Source organism: Heterodontus francisci, chromosome 8 (assembly GCF_036365525.1).
Source record: "Heterodontus francisci isolate sHetFra1 chromosome 8, sHetFra1.hap1, whole genome shotgun sequence".
NCBI classification, from domain to species: Eukaryota; Metazoa; Chordata; class Chondrichthyes; order Heterodontiformes; family Heterodontidae; genus Heterodontus; species Heterodontus francisci.
Window position 1 is genome coordinate 57,604,944 of NC_090378.1, and position 18,007 is coordinate 57,622,950.

Genomic DNA, 18,007 nt, shown 5'->3' on the forward strand with positions numbered 1-18,007 from the left:
AGCTGTCTTACTCCAGGAAGATGACTCAGATATGAAGAGACCCATTAGCTATTTCTCTAAAAAGTTAAATAAGCATCAGCAAAAATATTCCACAATAGAAAAGGAGGCTTTGGGACTTCTGTTAGCCCTTCAACATTTTGAGGTCTGCATTAAAAACAAACACAGGGAGATATTAATATGCAGTGACCACACACCCCTAACTTTCCTAGAGAAATTTAAGGTCAACGCCAGGCTGTTCAGATGGAGTTTACTCCGACAGCTGTTTAACTTAACACATATTGCTGGGAAAAACAATGTAATTGCAGAAGCTCTGTCCAGAATCTAAACAGATAATGTACCACCAGCAAGCTGTGGAAGGCCTAGTGACCGTGACCCTGAGAAATGTATGTGAATGAATGCGTGTAGATGTTTGCTACCATGTGTTTTGCTTTTCTTTCTTTCTATGATACAAAATATGAAATATTAAAGAATTTCTTTTTTCCCTTTTTTGTGGGGAGGTAACCCGCTCATGCAATACACACTTATGAACCATAAAATGAGCTTATGAAATAAATCTGAAATGGACACTTTTCCTGTAAAACAAAATGGAGTTGAGAGATCAGTGGCCTTTTCTTTCCTGCCAATACACATGAAACTCAAGAACCCTGAGCTAATTTTCATGTCTGGACAAGTCTTGGAGAAGTTATTAAAATACAAATGATCTTTTTGAACATATCTTTGAGAAGTCCTTAAGATGTAAACAGTCTTTGCTATGGTTATGGCTGCATCTCTCCAACCAATTGGCTTAACAATACTGTGGCAGACTTTTTGACTCCAAGCTTGAACTCCAGAGAATAGATGGTATGTGATTGAGTGACACCTGAACTCCATTGTCTGACAATGGCCTAACCATCAGAAACTATTTATGAATTCAATGGAAGAGAAACTCCAGTTACATGACAGAAAGTAGGTTTCTGATAAGCAGTTTTAATAAAGGTATATTCTGGGCAGACAAAAGACAGAGAGAGAAACATCTATGTCATCATAAAGAACAGGACCCTATCTAACACCACCAGTTTTTAAGCGAAATGCAGGCAGAGACAGGAATTGGTCTTGAACTCCCCACCTGAGAAATTGGACCAGCGTTTTGCCACAGAACTTTGACTGGAATATAACAAAATAAATCTGCAATGGTGCATCCATCCTCCTAAATCTCCCATGTTTTTTTCTTCATTGAACAAGGAAAAGATTACAGGCCTGCATCGCTTCAAGTCTTCACTCCAGGGAAAAGCAGGTGCAACAGAGAACTCAACATTTCACAAGACCTAAACGCATGTTACTTTATAATCTCTCTCTTCTTGAGTGTGTACATATCTGTATGAGTGTGAGAATGGGTGTAGTTGCGTACATTCCAGGTATTTATTTATTTAGAGATACAGCACTGAAACAGGCCCTTCGGCCCACCGAGTCTGTGCCGACCAACAACCACCCATTTATACTAACCCTACAGTAATCCCATATTCCCTACCACCTACCTATACTAGGGGCAATTTACAACAGCCAATTTACCTAACACCTGCAAGTCTTTGGCTGTGGGAGGAAACCGGAGCACCTGGCGAAAACCCACGCAGTCACAGGGAGTACTTGCAAACTCCACACAGGCAGTACCCAGAATCAAATCCGGGTCCCTGGAGCTGTGAGACTGCAGTGCTAACCACTGCTCCACAGGTGTTGAATAACAAACATTTATCTTTCTTTAAAACTTACGAGAAAACCTGTCATTTGTCTGTTCTTGACAATTAAAGCACTCAGGATTTAAACACGCTGTCTTCGGTCAGTTAGGATTTGGAAAAGGAGGAGCCATCCCTATCATCTCTCAACTGCCTGTAACAGGCAGATCTGTGTCCAGAAACCTCTGACTTTAGAGCATCTGGTCATGCAATTAATTGAGTTATGGTGCAGGGAGGAAATAGGCAAATTCCTAGAAAATTACAAGAGTCAAGTTTTTGAACGTGCATACAAAGGAAATCAAAAAATGTTGCTGAATTTTTGTGCCCTTCATTGTGAGGGATGGAAGTGATCAATTTCTGGTATCCAACTTCAAGCACTCTCAGCTCAGGCATCACACAAGTCAGATGCAGCATAAAGCTCCCTTCAGCCTTATGGACTGCTTTGCATTGTAGGTGTGTGCCTACTGGGAACTGATTTCAAATTTGCCTGGCTCATTTCAGTTAGGGACAATTAGAGTTAAGAGAAAGGAAGGTTTCATTCCTTCCTCCTGTTCCGGGTTCTAGGTCAATTATGAGAGGACAAGAGGTGAAAGGCAATCGTTATAATCCAAAGCACCATTAAGTTCACTGGGACAATGTGAATTTTCAAGATATTCCTTCATATGAACCCATCTTTACCAAATAATTTGAAAAAGAGCAGATTTTGAGATTTTCCAGTTGAAGTTTCCAAGATTTTAAAGGAGAAAGGCAAAATTGATCCAAATTGTTGGCTGTCAAGAATTTGAGAAGGATTCAAATCCTAGGAGTACAAGTTAAAAATTAAAAACATTAAGAGTAAGAAGTGAAACGAAGTGGAACATTTTTTTTTATGAAGGATTACGGATTTGTGGAATAAGTTACCAGGGAAAGGCACTGAAGAGGGTAAGTAAACATAATAAGCAACTGAACATGCTTCTAGAGTCTATATTTCGAGTATTTAGCTTTTGATACTATTCTTAATATCTGGTAATATTATTACCTGATCATTATCACATTGCTGTTTATGGGAGTTTACTGTGCGCAAAATTGACTGCCATGTTTCCTGCATTACAACTGTGAGTACACTTTAAAAGTACTTCATTGGCTGTAAAGCACTTTGAGTATTTATCCAATTCTTTTTAAAGTAATTAATGCAATTTAATTAACTACTTTTGATGGGAGCTGTAGCTTAATATAGACTTACCAAAGGATGCCACTGCTGTATTTATCTGGTATTTCAGATAGCTGGTGACAGTGAGTATTGGTGGACTATTCAAATGTGGGAAAGATGACAGTTGAGTCCAGTCCTGATCTGCACCTGTACACTTGTAGCAAAGGTTACTGGATTTTACCACCTGGGTAGGCCAGTTCCCACTTTGTTTGGTCACCTAATTTTGCAAGTTTACTTCCACCTGACGCTGTAATGGACAGATTTTTTAAATGAGGCAGTAATGCTATGCTGACACTTCTGTCCCATTTTATATCGTTATTGCCTCATTAATACAAGACGCAAATCGTGCCTGCATAAAACACATTGCTAGACGGCAAGTGAAACAGCCCTGCTGTTTTTATAAAAGGGTTCATTCTTAGTAAATATTCGTTTTTTTTTGTTTTTGCTGCTGATAGCTGTTCCACAATATACCTTTATACCTTCTGCTCTGGGGCTCCCATTTTTCACCTTTATACATTTTTGCTGTTGTTGGTCGACAGCCCATCCTGGAGCATGTGGCAGCTGCAGGATAATTACAGCAGAAGCCTGAAGACTTCTGCCACGGATTCTCAGACTGCTGCCATAGGAACTTGGCATGCCAGAGTGTGGAGTGCTGTCTCTTCTAGCTTCAAAGGTCTTGGTAAATGGTTACAGAGAACCATCTGTCAGAGCTGAATTGATACCCTTAGGTCTGCTTTCTCACAGATCAGTGGCATAGCAGCAATGCACTGACATAGTGCTGTTCTCTTTCAGAACAGTAGATCTGTCTTTAAAGAAAAGATACTTTCAGAGCATTAACCATATGTAAATGACCAAAGACAAAACACTCCAGCACCCATAGGCTGGAAGAGAAGTAGTGTTACGTCATTCTGTGCTCCCACACGGATTGCTCTGCAATCAACGTTGGTCATTTACATATGGTTAATGCTCTGCAAGTATCTTTTCTTTAAAGGCAGGATCCATAAGATCCAGGTCACAAGGTTCTTTAGCCCAGGGTCTATGTTTCCCATCACGCTGGGCAGCGATATTTTCCTTCATGCATTCCTCTCTGAATAGTCTCTGAAGCCTCTTGGATGGATATCTCTAGGTTGGAGCTTGATAGGGGCAAGGTGACTGATGACAGATGTGAAGTGCTGGCAGAGAGACCCTTTTGATCTTCTTTCCTCCTAGCTGTGTCGCATCTAGAGGTAGAAGGATTAGAGGAGAGAGGTTAAAATTGGTTTCTGAAGAGCAGAGTGCTCATGTACCAAACAGGGCCTTCCTGCTCTTCTGAATTTGGACCAGCAGCATTCCCACTGCAGCCATTCAAAACTTAGGGCACCGTGTCCCTCAAACATTCTCCAACACAGAAGTCCTTGAAGCGGCCAACATCCCCAGCTTATACACACTACTGAGTCAGCGGCGCTTGAGATGGCTTGGCCATGTGAGCCGCATGGAAGATGGCAGGATCCCCAAAGACACATTGTACAGCGAGCTCGCCACTGGTATCAGACCCACCGGCCGTCCATGTCTCCGTTATAAAGACGTCTGCAAACGCGACATGAAATCGTGTGACATTGATCACAAGTCGTGGGAGTCAGTTGCCAGCATTCGCCAGAGCTGGCGGGCAGCCATAAAGACAGGGCTAAATTGTGGCGAGTCGAAGAGACTTAGTAGTTGGCAGGAAAAAAGACAGAGGCGCAAGGGGAGAGCCAACTGTGCAACAGCCCCAACAAACAAATTTCTCTGCAGCACCTGTGGAAGAGCCTGTCACTCCAGAATTGGCCTTTATAGCCACTCCAGGCGCTGCTTCACAAACCACTGACCACCTCCAGGCGCGTATCCATTGTCTCTCGAGATAAGGAGGCCCAAAAGAAAAAAAGAAAAAAAGAAGTCTCTGAAGCCTCTTGGATGGATATCTCTAGGTTGGAGCTTGATAGGGGCAAGGTGACTGATGACAGATGTGAAGTGCTGGCAGAGAGACCCTTTTGATCTTCTTTCCTCCTAGCTGTGTCGCATCTAGAGGTAGAAGGATTAGAGGAGAGAGGTTAAAATTGGTTTCTGAAGAGCAGAGTGCTCATGTACCAAACAGGGCCTTCCTGCTCTTCTGAATTTGGACCAGCAGCATTCCCACTGCAGCCATTCAAAACTTAGGGCACCGTGTCCCTCAAACATTCCGCAAATATTTGAAATCCACAAAACACCTATTACAATGTCTAGCCCTTTAAACTGCAGTAGGTGTGTAAATCCCACCCCAAGTGACCGAGCTTCCAATCAATGATTTTGTCAATGCAGGATACTAAGCGAGTGGCCACCTGGAAGAGTAGAAAGAGGCAGAAGGTGCAGGAGTCTTTGGGGTGTGCCACTCTCAAACAGGTATTCAACATTGGAGACTGCTGGGAGTGACAATACCCTGAAGTAGTGCAGTCCAAACCCTGGCACCAATGGGCAAGGGACTGTGCAGGAGGGAACAGCAAAGTGTAGAAATGCAGTTGTTGTCGGTGATTCCAGAGTCAGGGGGACAGCCAGGCATTTCTGTAAATGTCATCGTGAGTCCTGCATGGTGTGTTGCCTCCCTGGTGCCAGGGTAAAAGAGTGAGTCAGAAGTTGTGGTAGGGAGGAAGTTAAAGAGTAGGGTCTCGAGGGTAGTAATCTCTGGATTACTCCTGGTGCCACATGCTAGCGAGAGTAGAAATAGGAAGATAGGGAGGATCAATGCATGGCTTGAAGCATGGTGCAGGAGGGAGGGCTTCAGATTCTTGGGGCATTGGGACCAGTTCTGGGGCAGAAGGCACCTATTCAAAAAGGGCGAATTGCACCTCATCAGGACTGGGACCAATGTCCCCGTGGGGAGGTTTAGTGTGGTTGGCAGGGTTTATACTAAATTGGCAGGGGGATGGGCACCAGTATATAGAAATAGAAGAGGTATAAGCTGCATAATGTGAGACTAATGGACAGTACTACAGATGGGAGTAGTTCTGTATTTGATAGGAGCAGACTGAGAAGGGCTACAAGGAATTCAAAGACATGATGAAAATGCATGTACGTAAATGTGCAAAGCGTGGTGAATAAGGTTGGTGAGCTACAAACACAAACAGCAGTATGGCAATATGAGGTAGTGGCAATAATGGAAACATAGCTTAAAAATGGTGAGGACTGGGTACTTAACATACAAGGATATAAAGTGTTCAGAAAAGATAGAGAAGGAAAAAAGGGAGCTGGTGTGGCAGTACTGATTGGGGAAGACATTGTAGTGTTGGAAAGCGGGCATGTCCTTGAATGGGCAAGAACAGAGTCCATTTGATTAGAGTTGAGGAGCAAAAAGGTTATGCTACTAGAGGTATTATATTGGCCCCAAATAGTGAGAGAGAGCGCATATCTGCAGGAAAATCACATAGATGTGCAAGAACTATAGAGTGGTGATATTGGGGCACTTTAATTATTCAAATATCGATAGGGATAATGTCAGAGTAAAGGGAAAGGAGGGGAGGAATTTCTGAAATGTGTTCACAAGGCCTTCCTTAATCAGTATGTTCCCGGCCCAACTAGAAAGGAGGCATTGCTGAAACTGGTGCTGGGAAGTGAGGTGGGCCAAATGGACCAAGTGTCTGTGGGAGCACTTGGGGAAGAGTGATCATTGTTTTATAGGTTTAGACTCATAATGCAGAAAAGCAAGGAACGATATAAGGTAGAACGGCTAGATTGAAACAGGGCTAATTTCAATGCAATGAGAAGGGATCTAGTCAGGATAAAATGGAACCAAAGATTGACGAGAAAAACTGTAACAGAACAATAGGTTATCTTTAAGGAAGAGATGCTTCAGGTACAGGCTAGGTTCATTCCAACAAGGGCGAAAGGTAAGGGAACCAAAAACAGGGCTCCTTGAATGACACGGGAGATAGGAATTACGATGAAACAAAAAAAGAGGGTGCGCGTCAGGTGAATTCTTCAAGTGAGAACCAGGCCAAATACAATGGGCTGGATTTTATAGCCGACTTGACATCGAGGGTCGTGGTGGGCAGGGGCAGGCAGAAAATGCCTCCGGGACAGGCCCACCACACTCCCTGACGCCGGGAAGGCCCAGCCCCATTTGCTGGTGGCAGCAAGTCCGCGTGGCGGCCCCCCCACTGCTTGGCGACAGGAGCCAAATTTACACGTTGAAAAAATGCACATGAAGGAATTAATTACTTACCCACTTCTGTCGTCCATTCCACTCCATTATCATTGCCGGTGGCTGGCACTCCCGTGCCAGATCCAAGGTGTAACACTGGTGGGGAGGGGGGAGCACACAAGTATTTCAGTGCGGTGGGTGGGGGGGGGGGGGGGGGATGCCAGAGCAGGGTCAAGCTCTTCCGATTAGTGTAGGTGTTGCTGAGAAGGGGTATAGATTAAAGTTCGTGAATTTTGTGGGGTGGGGAGGGGGGGGGGGGAAGGTCAGGTGCATAAGGTAAGTATTTTGAGCGGGGGGAGAGGGCAAGGAATTAAATGCATGGTTGTTGGGGGGGATGGTGGGAGAGGGTCTAGATCAATAAATTGTATGTTTACAACACATTTCCCTTTAAAAATGTAAATACAATGTAGGACTCAAAGCCCTTTAAAAATGGCATTGGCGCCTGCGCAGTGGTGCCTGACATCGTCGCCAGGGACGGACTACACGCCCTCTCTATATCATCGGGGGGGGGGACGGTCCGCCCTGGCCATTTAAATGAGCCACCATGCTAAATATCGCGGTGGCTCCGCGACAAGCAAGATCAGCAGCGAGCATATAAAATCCAGCCCAACAAGTTGAAAGGGGAGGTGAAGAGGAAATTAAGACTGGCAAAGAAAGAACATGAGAATGGAATGGCAGTCAACATTAAAGGGAACCCAAAAATCTTCTACCAGCATGTAAATAGTAAGCAAGTAGTAAGAGGTGGAATGAGGCCTATTAGGGATAAAGAGGGTAACACATGCTTAGAGGCACAGGGCAAGGTTAGAATACTTAATGAGTACTTTGTATCGGTGTTTACTAGGGAAGAGGAATCTGACAAAATATCGGTAGAAGCGGAGAGAGTGGAGGCAATGGATAGGGTAAAAATTGAGAGGGAGGTGGTACTGGAAAGACTGGCTTTGCTTCGGGTGGAGAAATCACCTGGTCCAGATAGCTTGTATCCCAGGTTGCTAAAGGAAGTGGGGTTGGAGATTGTGGAAGAGCTTGCCATAACCTTCCAATCTTCCCTAGATATGGGGGAGGTGCCAGAGGATTGGAGAGTGGCAAATGTGACACTCTTATTCAAGAAAGGGCGTAAGGACAGTCCTAGCAACTACAGGCTAGTTAGTTTAACATCAGTAAAAGCAAAATACTGCAGATGCTAGAAATCTGAAACAGAAACAAAATGTGCTGGAAACACTCAGCAGCTCTGGCAGCATCTGTGGAGAAGCAAAGCTAACGTTTCAGGTCTGTGACCTTTCATCAGAACTGGCAAAGGTTAGAAAAGAATTAGGTTTTAAGACAGTGAAGGGGAGGGGGTGGAGACAGAACAAAGGGGAAGGTGTTTGATAGGGCAGGAGAGATTAAATAACACAGCTGTCTTGGGACAAAGGCAAAGCATGTGTTAATGCTTGTGGTGAAAGACAAAGCATTAGTCCAGAGAGACTGTTAATAGTGGAATAATGAGCAGCTCTGCTTTCATGTACATTGAGGAGACTAAACAAAGATTGCGTGAACATTTTGCAGAAGCATGACCCTGAGCTTGCGGTTGCTTGCCATTTTAATTCACCACCCTGCTCTCACTCCCAAATTTCTGTCCTCAGCTTGATGCAGTGTTCCAGTGAAGCTCAACGCAAGTTCAAGGAACAGCACCTCATCTTCCGATTAGGCACTCTACAGCCTTCTGGACTCAATACTGAGTTCAATAATTTCAGTCCATGAGCCCCATTATTTTTTATTTATTTTAATATTTTTATTCTTATATTTTATTATTTATTTTTTAACAATGTGCCAATCTTCAACTTGTTTTTCATGTTTTGCTTTCAGACAAAGCTATTCTGCCATTAGCACACTCTCTGGCCAAATGCTTTGTCCTTTACTACAACTATTTAGCACTCTATTTGCCTCTTGTTCCATGACATCTATGGCGTCTAACCTCTCCTGCCCTCTGTCCTATCACAGACCTTCCTTTTTGCTGTTCTTCACCCCTCCTCCTTTCACTTTGTCAAAGACTGTTACATTTCTAACCTTTGCCAGTTCTGATGAAAGGTAACAGACCTGAAATGTTAACTCTGTTTCTCTCTCCATGATGCTGCCAGATCTGCTGAGTATTTCTGGCACTTTCTGTTCTCATTAGGACACATTTATTAAGTTTTCAGATAAACTATGATCACAAACTCAGGCAAGGATTAACAGTCTAACAAGGATAATACTAACTGTGTCAGGAACTGCACAGTAGAGCGCACGACTAGTTTCTCCTGACGCTTTTGGTCTTCAAGCTTTTCTCTCTCTCTCTCATTTATTTGAAGATTCTCTCGGCCATACAAAGACAAGGCATCTTTTATCCTGGCTGCTTTCCAATTAACCCCTCCCTTTCCCCAATCATCTTTAGCCTCATATTAAAGCATGCTTTCCTTAACCAAACAAGGTTTATTTTGTGGCTGTTGCTAGCCTTTCCAATTTACATAGGTAATGTCCTTTGCATTTATTACTGTAGTTCCATGCTTTTACATTCTGTGGTTCCTTGTTTCATTGCAAGATAAATCTATATTCTGTTCTCACAGAAGCTGCTTCTCACTGATTGCCTTCAAAGTCTCACCCTTTTTGCTGTAAGCTTTTAAAACTTGACACAATTTCCCAGTATTCCTCTACCTTGACATCTTTTCTATACTGTGTCCTATTTCCTAAGTTTCCTCACTTTACCATCCTACAATGAAGTGTTCTAATAAAGTTAAATAATCGTTTATAATAAGTTAGTTTATAATAAGTTAGTTGCTAGTTTATAATAGCTAGATTTTAACAATTGGTATTCTGGTTAGTAAGCTAATAATCTTACAATGGGCTTGATGGGACGAATGGCCTCCTTCTATGCCATGACTCCATTTGCCCAGAATATTTAAATAAGGCTGACTCAGAAACCTTGACAGGATCAGCAGGCGGTAGTCCTGCCCTGTCACACTTAGCCAACCACAAGAAAAGTTAAAAATCCAGACTAGTAAGTCTATGTGAAAAAACAGACCAGTTTACTGAACTAAGTAATTCTGCCTTGTTTTCACACTCAATAACTGCCCCACATTGGCAGTTTTAGAACATTTTGGAATGTTGAATTTCTCAGAATTTTTATCAGAATTCACAATTCCCAGGCTACAATTAGGCACAAAATCATTAGAAACTTTTAGGTCGCAAAATTTGGCTCCGTAGTGCCGATAGCTTCGGCTTAGTTCAAAATTGGTGTGTATGCCTCTTCTGTCCAGTTCCTGCATGGCCTGCGCCAAGTGGCATCTTAGTGAGGGTGCTAGAGCTGATGTTACATGCGTGCGGCGGAAGTATACAGAATAGGTAGATTGTGATGTCAGTCAGGGTCTAACTCTAATTTGACATTCCACCTGCTATTGTCGATCTTGTCACTCGAGATAACATCCTTTCTTAAACACACACACACAGGTAATTATGCATTAATAGCACAAATGATCACACCCCACAACCAGTGCTATTTAAAGGGATCAAAAACTTGCAGTTTAGTTGCTTAATATTTTCTACTGGCTCTTGCTGAGTTTGTGGAAGTAGTAGATGTTTTGAGGAGTTCATATAAGTTGGTAAAGTCTGCAGGGAATGGTGCTGCACGTGGCGAAGGCACTGGTTGCTACTGCAAGGGCTCTGAGCACACCATTTGTTCCCAGTCATGTGGACTATAGTAGCTGTCCCCATTGGGCTTCAGCATCAGAGTAAGATGGTGCAGACGCAGCAAAGAAGACAAGCTGCTCTCAGGGAGGAGGACAAGGAGTAGAAGGGCTCTCAGTAGGAGGCCTTACTCACCTAGGGTCTTCAGGGAACACTTCTCCTACCTGCACCTAAGCCAGGAGCAGTATGTTCATCAAATGTGATTGACCAAGGAGGTGCTCACAGAACTCTACCAGCTCTTGGAACAAGACCTGTAGCCTCAGAGCAAAGCAAGGATGGCACTGCCAGTGGCTTGAAGGTGACTGTGGTCCTTAATTTCCGCAGAAGGTAATCCTTCCAGGCTGGAACAGGCAATATAGCAAGCATCTTGCAGTTCACCATCCATAGTTGTATTCAGGAGGTGACAGAGGTTCTATATGCCAGGACAGGGACTTCATTGTGTTCTCTCAAAACAGAGAGAAGCAGGTGGATTTAGCTACCATGCCATCGCTCCCCTTAACTAAGTCATTGATATAAATTGTAAAAAGTTGAGGCCCCAGCCACAGACACATGCGGGACTCCACTCGTCACATCCTGCCAATCAGAAAAGAACCCATTTATGCATACTCTGTTTTCTGCCAGCCAGCCAATCTTCTATCCATTCCAATACGTTACCTCCTATACCATGAGCTCCCACTTTGCGCAACAACCTTTTATGCTTTGCCGGGATAGCAGGCTTCCCCACGGTGCAGAGAGCCTTTGTGGGTTTGTGGGTGCCGCACCTTAATGGTGAGCTGTACCGAAACCACAAAGCATATGACACACAATGTGCAGTTGATGTGCGACCACACCCAGCACATCACGCTGGTGAATGCCCATTATCCTAGCAACAGTCATAACTCGTTCATTCTGCACCATTCTGCTGTTGCAGCAATCTTTCAGCAACCACGTTGAATCAAAGGGCTCCTGCTGGGCAACCAGAGCTATCCAGACTGCACCTGGCTCAAGACTACCCTCCGCAACCTTACCACATGTGGCCAATGTTCACATAATGAGTAACGTCACGCTCCTGCCTCGACTGCTTAAACGGGTGTACCGAGATTAGATGGTCAGTTGCATCCTCCACAACCCGGCCATCAGGAGGGCACAGTCTTTGCCACAACTGATTCAGTGAGCACCTCATGGCACATCAACGTTTTGGATGGGCTGTCCATGAATGCATCATTCAGCTCCAGTTCCCATGAATTAAACCCCAGATTCAACAGTTTCACGCCTTATCATCCCTTTGTTACAGATCATCACAGCATTCCTCTAACCCACCACAAAACAACCATTCCATACCAAGTTTATTCAACAAAACATCCAATACTCAACTATTCACCCTTGTGCATTCCCTTAGCGCCTGTCTTGCAGGTGCCTTTGTCTGGCCTAGTGTTCCCATGCAATGTTGCCAACACTTGCTGAGATACTAAAGTCTATCCAAGAACAGTAAGGTGTGGTCTGGACAACATTCCTGCAAAAATCTATAAAGCTGGTGATCATGAATGCTCGCTCAAACTCTCAGACCTTTTAACAAAAATCTGGGAAGAGGAGGTACTAGCTCTCGACTTCCGCAATGCCATCATTGCCTCACTTTTCAAGAAGGGTGTGATAAATCTATTTCTGGAAACTGTTGAGGCTTATCCCTCCTATCCACTGTCAGGAAGATTCTCATGACTCCTCTTGAACTGCCTCCTCCTTGTCAGCGAAGACATCCTTCCAGAGACCTATTGTGGTTTCCGGCCATCCAGGGGAACCAGAGATATGATCTTTGTCACTCGACAAATTAATGAAAAATGTCTGAAACAACGCAAAGAGCTCTACATGGCCTTTATTGATCTGTCAAAGGCATTTGGCTCCATCAATTGTGAAGCCGTTTGGAAAGTTCTCCAGAGACTTTGATGTCCAGCATGGTATGACAGCAGCCATCATGTGTAATGGGTTGGAGACTGAGCCCTGTCCAGACAAGTGTCAAGCAAGACTGTGAGATTGCACCTTCTCTCTTCACTACCTACCGACCTCAGCCTGGCCATGGAACTCATTTGTGATCAATTTCCACAAGGGATCATGATAGAGTTTTGACTCGACAGGAAGCTTTTCAACCTTAACAGGCTGAGAATCAAGACTAAGGTGACCCTCCAGCATATCCAAGACTTACAATATGCCGATGACTGCGCAGGTGTGGCCCACACTGCAAGTGACATCCTCAACCCTGCATACAAAAGGGTTGGTCTCTCACTCAACATCAGCAAGACCAAAATCCTCCACCAGGTCTCCCCTGGACAAGCATCTACACCTCCAGTTATTCATATTGATGGGGAAACTTTAGAAGTCATTGAACATTTCCTATATCTTGACAGCTACCTTTCTCAAAAGGTCACCATCGAAGTGGAGATCCAGCACACTATCAGCTGTGCTACCACAGCCTTCCAAAAACTACGCACCCGGGTCTTCAACAACAGAGATCTTTAAAAGAGGACAAAGGCTTTTGTCTACAACACTGTTGTCACCACTCTTTTATATGGCAGTGAGACTTGTATCACCTACCAAAGGCACCTCCGGGCACTGGACAATGTCTACCAGCAGTGTCTCTGCAGGATGCTCTAGGTCAAGTGGGAAGACAGGTGAACAAACTCTAGCATCTTAACCATGATTATGCGAAATCAGCTCCACTGATCTGGACACTGCATCCGCATGCCAAATAATCGGCTTCCGAAGCAGGTCCTCTTCTCACACTTAAGAATAGTGCCTGATCTCAAGGAGGACAGAGAAAATGTTTTAAGGACAGTCTGAAGGTCTCATTGAAAAGAGGAAAAATTAACATCTATGCATGGGAGGAACTTGCCACAAACTGTACCATGTGGCAGTGCCTCATCCAACAAGTTGCAACACAGTTGGAAACTAACCACATAAACTCTGCTGCGGAGAAGCGACCAAAGCGGAAGAAGAGAGAACAGAACTCTGGCTTTGAGAACCCCTCCTTCGACTAGGCAACTCTTGTCCTCTCTGCCCAAAGATCTGGTTCCAGGATTGGCCTGCTGAGTCACCTAAGGATACACAAATCATGGGTGCCTGGCAGAAGTCATCCTCAGTTCGAGGGACTGATGACAACAATAATCCCAGAGGCTGCAGCATGGCTGGTGGAAGGTTTCTGCATTTCAATGGAGGAGACTGCAGATGGCCTTGCAGGACACCCTCGAGCAACCCTGGCTTTGAAGGCCTGGACTACACCACTTGGTATAGGCTGCAGCAGTCTAGGCTGGCTGGCTGACAGGCAACAGCAAGGGCACTGGCAGAGTGACAGTATTGGGAGCACGAATGCTGTTATTCTGAGAAAGGACAGCAGAATGATGCTGCACAGCGCTACTGCTAATCTCCTGGGGTGGCACCTCAGTTATCAGAGTAATCTGTTGGAGGAAAGTCTCCCTGAAAGTCCCTTTGAGCACTGGTATACGTAGCCACGATGGAAGTAGTTTGAGTCTGTATGGTAACAAGCTAAGGTTTCATAACCTCAGTTGGAGTTTCCACTGCAGCATTCAGACTGACACTCAGGTAGCTGTAAGAATCAGATCAAGAGGCTGTGCTTCTTCCTCCTCAGTCTTTTCTCCCTCCAGGCCTTCAGCCTCCTGCACCACTGGCTGGCCAGGCGGTAGTTCTTGGGTATCTGAAAGCATAAAGTCATAAAGGCAGCGTTGGGGTGAGAGAAGTGGGGGGATGCAAGAGGTGCATGATTGTAAATCAACAAACTGTGAGATGAGGGGACAAAAACAAGAAATGCTGGATTCACTCAGCAGGTCTGGCAGCATCTGTGGAAAGATGAGGGGGATGTGGGATGTCAGATGTTGGGTGGCTTCTGCTTGTGCTACAGTGGATGCTGAGACATCAGCCATCAGATGCTGCAAAATGGTTGGGTCTGCAAGTGCTCTCATGGAATTGGACACTATTTACACACAGGAAAGGAGGGGCGCCAAGCTCTGTGAAAAACCTTGTGCTAAATTGGAGCCCAACTCCTCCACGCTCCTTGACAGTGATAGCAGGCTTTCTGGAAAACCTGTTAATACACCAAGCACTTCTGTGTGCATGCCCATCAGCCTTTTTCTGTAGGCTGCCCCAATTGAAGTCCTCATATGAGACCTCTGCAGAGGACTCATGTGTGACCTTGCCCTCCAGGGAACTGGCACCTGTGCTATCTTTCCTCAGCCTGGCTGCAATCCACTCATGTCCAGTGACTCACCTCATGCAAATCCCACCTCTTCGACCTGCTAAAGCTCGTGAGTGCCAGTATTTGAGCTTGTGGCTGCAACGGTCCGAACGAGTGACTGCGTTTCTTCCTCCTCAGTCTCTTCTCCCTCTTTGTCTTCAACCTCTTGCACCACTGGCTGGTCAGCTGGCAGTTCTTGGGTATATGAAAGAATAAATGCACAAGGGCAGTGTTTGGGGAGGGGGTGAAATGAGAGGAGTGATGTTTCCACCATCTGGAACATACCATCATGATGGCCGCTCCAATTACTCCCAGCACTATCTCCTCCATGGAGGTGGGCACATGACAGCCACCTACCAGTTAGCTGCTGCTGCCTATTATGAGCCATCCTGTCTTGCAAGAGAGAGGAAAGTGTGTCAGTGAGTGTGGTGTAATGTGTTTGGGTGATGCACCTGCCACAGTTAATTAGCTGACAGTGGGTGAAAGCTGAGAGATTTGGATGTGCAGCTTCCAGCAGTGCTAAGTATGTGAAGTTGAGGTGAGGCTACGAATGTGAGGCATGAGTTGTGGTTGATAGAGACTGTTGGTAGGTGAGTGAAGGCAGGGCATCTGAGAAGGATGGACACACTCCCTGGCCTGTTAGTTTCCTCCTGCTGTTGCACTCTTCTTCACGCAGCTTCAGCCCCTGCTGCAGCCAGAATGCACCTAGTCTTTAAGAGGCGCAGTCTGGCTTTAAGAGGTGCTAATCTTGCATGAACCTGGCCCCCTGTTCAGTGCTGGAGCTGCATGAAGCTTGAATGCTGCCTGCATCACTTTGAACAGGCTTGAGGTGCACCTGATTTTAGGGACTATCCAATTTAGCTCCCTCAGTGCCTTAAGCAGACTATCTAGGAACTAGCTGGAGTGCCTTGTGGTCCAGCATATTAATGCTTTTTGATAATCTTTCAAATCAGTGTCTTTAAAAAAGAACTCTGTTCAAATAGCAAGCACTTTATTGCTTTCTTCTTGGTTGTATATGACCCTCCCTCATCTTTGGAGGAGAAAGGACAGAATATCAGAAAAGGTTTCTCATGCAATGCATCATAATCTTACAAATTTTTGATTCTTAATTGAAAATAGTAGCCATAGCACCTATTAAGCTGCCCATCAGTGTTTGTTAGTTCAGTGCAGTAAAGACGCATCAGAGATAGACACTTGTTCAGATTTTGAGTGAAAGCCAAGTTATTGTTGTAGTATCTGTGTGTATGTAAACACCTTACTACACGGGAGTATAAGGAATATTTTTAGTGAGGTGGTTACTTTGGTCAGATACATTCCCAATGACTCATAGCAGAGGTTTGTAAATAGCATTACAATGCATAGAGTCCTCAGTGTATGTCAACAGACTTATCAGGGAGTTCTTATTTACTTAACAGGGTAATGCTTAGCAAAAAAATAAAATTTAGCTTAAAAATACTTCCTCAAATCTCCCCTAAACCTTCTGCCCCTTACCCTAAATCTATGCCCCCTAGTTATTGACCCCTCTGCTAAGGGAAAAAGTTTCCTCCTATCCAACCTATCATTGCCCCTCATAATCTTGTGCACCTCAATCATGTCCTCACTCAGCCTTCTCTGCTCCAAGGAAAACAACCCTAGCGTTTCCAGTCTCTCTTCTTAGCTGAAATGCTCCAGCCCAGGCAACATCCTGGTGAATCTCCTCTGCACCCTCTCCAGTGCAATCACATCCTTCCTATAGTGTGGTGCCCAGAACTGTACACAGTACTCCAGCTGTGGCCTAACTAACGTTTTATATAGCTCCATCATAACCTCCCTGCTCTTATATTCTATGCCTCGGCTAATAAAGACAAGTATCCCATATGCCTTCCTAGCTACCTGTGCTGCTGCCTTCAGTGATCTATGGACAAGTACACCAAGGTACCTGTGACTTTCTGTACTTCCTAGGGTCCTTGCCTCGTTAGTCCTCCCAAAAGGCACTACCTCACACTTTTCAGGATTAAATTCCATTTGCCACTGCTCCGCCCATCTTACCAGCCCATCTATATCGTCCTGTAATCTCAGGAATTCCTCCTCACAATTTACAACACCACCAATTTTCGTGTCATCTGCGAACTTACTGATCATACCTCCTATATTCACATCTAAATCATTAATGTACACTATAAACAGCATGGGTCCCAGCATCGATCCCTGTGGTACACCACTGGTCACAGACTTCCAATTGCAAAAACAGTCCTCGACCATTACCCTCTGCCTCCTGCCACTAAGCTAATTTTGGATCCCATTTGCTAAGTTTCCCTGGATCCCATGGGCTCTTACCTGCTTAACCAATCTCCCATGTGGGACCTTATCAAAAGCCTTACTGAAATCCATGTTTACTACATCAACTGCTTTACCCTCATCTACACATCTAGTCACCTCCTCGAAAAATTCAATCAAGTTAGTTAGACACGATCTCCCCCTGACAAAGCCGTGCTGACTATCCTTGATTAATCCCTGCCTCTCCAAGTGGAGATTAATCCTCTCCCTCAGAATTTTTTCCAATATTTTCCCAACCATTGATGTTAGACTCACCGGCCTGTAATTACCTGCTTTATCCCTACTACCCTTCTTGAATAATGGTACCACATTCGCTGTCTTCCAGTCCTCTGGTACCTCTCCTGTGGCCAGAGAGGAAAATTTGTGTCAAAGCCCCTGCTATCTCCTCCCTTGCCTCACATAACAGCCTGGGATACATCTCATCTGGGCCTGAGGATTCATCCACTTTTAAGCCTGCTAAAACAGCTAATATTTCCTCCCTGTCAATGCTAATATGTTGAAGTATATCACAATCCCCCTCCCTAATCTCTACACCTACATCGTCTTTCTCCATAGTGAACACCGATGAAAAGTAATCATTTAAAACCTCACCTATGTCCTCCGGCTCCACACAAAAATTGCCACATTTGTCCCTAATGGGCCCTACTCTTTCCCTGGTTATCCTCTTACCCTGAATATACTTATAA

At 44.7% G+C, this 18,007-nt stretch overlaps 1 long non-coding RNA gene across 1 annotated transcript in view; it reads left to right on the plus strand.

Annotated features, from left to right (window-relative positions):
* Positions 1-2,211: 2,211 nt before the first annotated feature.
* LOC137372843 (uncharacterized) overlaps positions 2,212-18,007 on the plus strand; it is a 35,431-nt gene continuing 19,635 nt past the window's right edge. Inside the window, exon 1 of the long non-coding RNA XR_010975508.1 lies at positions 2,212-2,630. This is a non-coding gene — a long non-coding RNA (uncharacterized lncRNA). The remainder of the gene's footprint in view (positions 2,631-18,007) is intronic.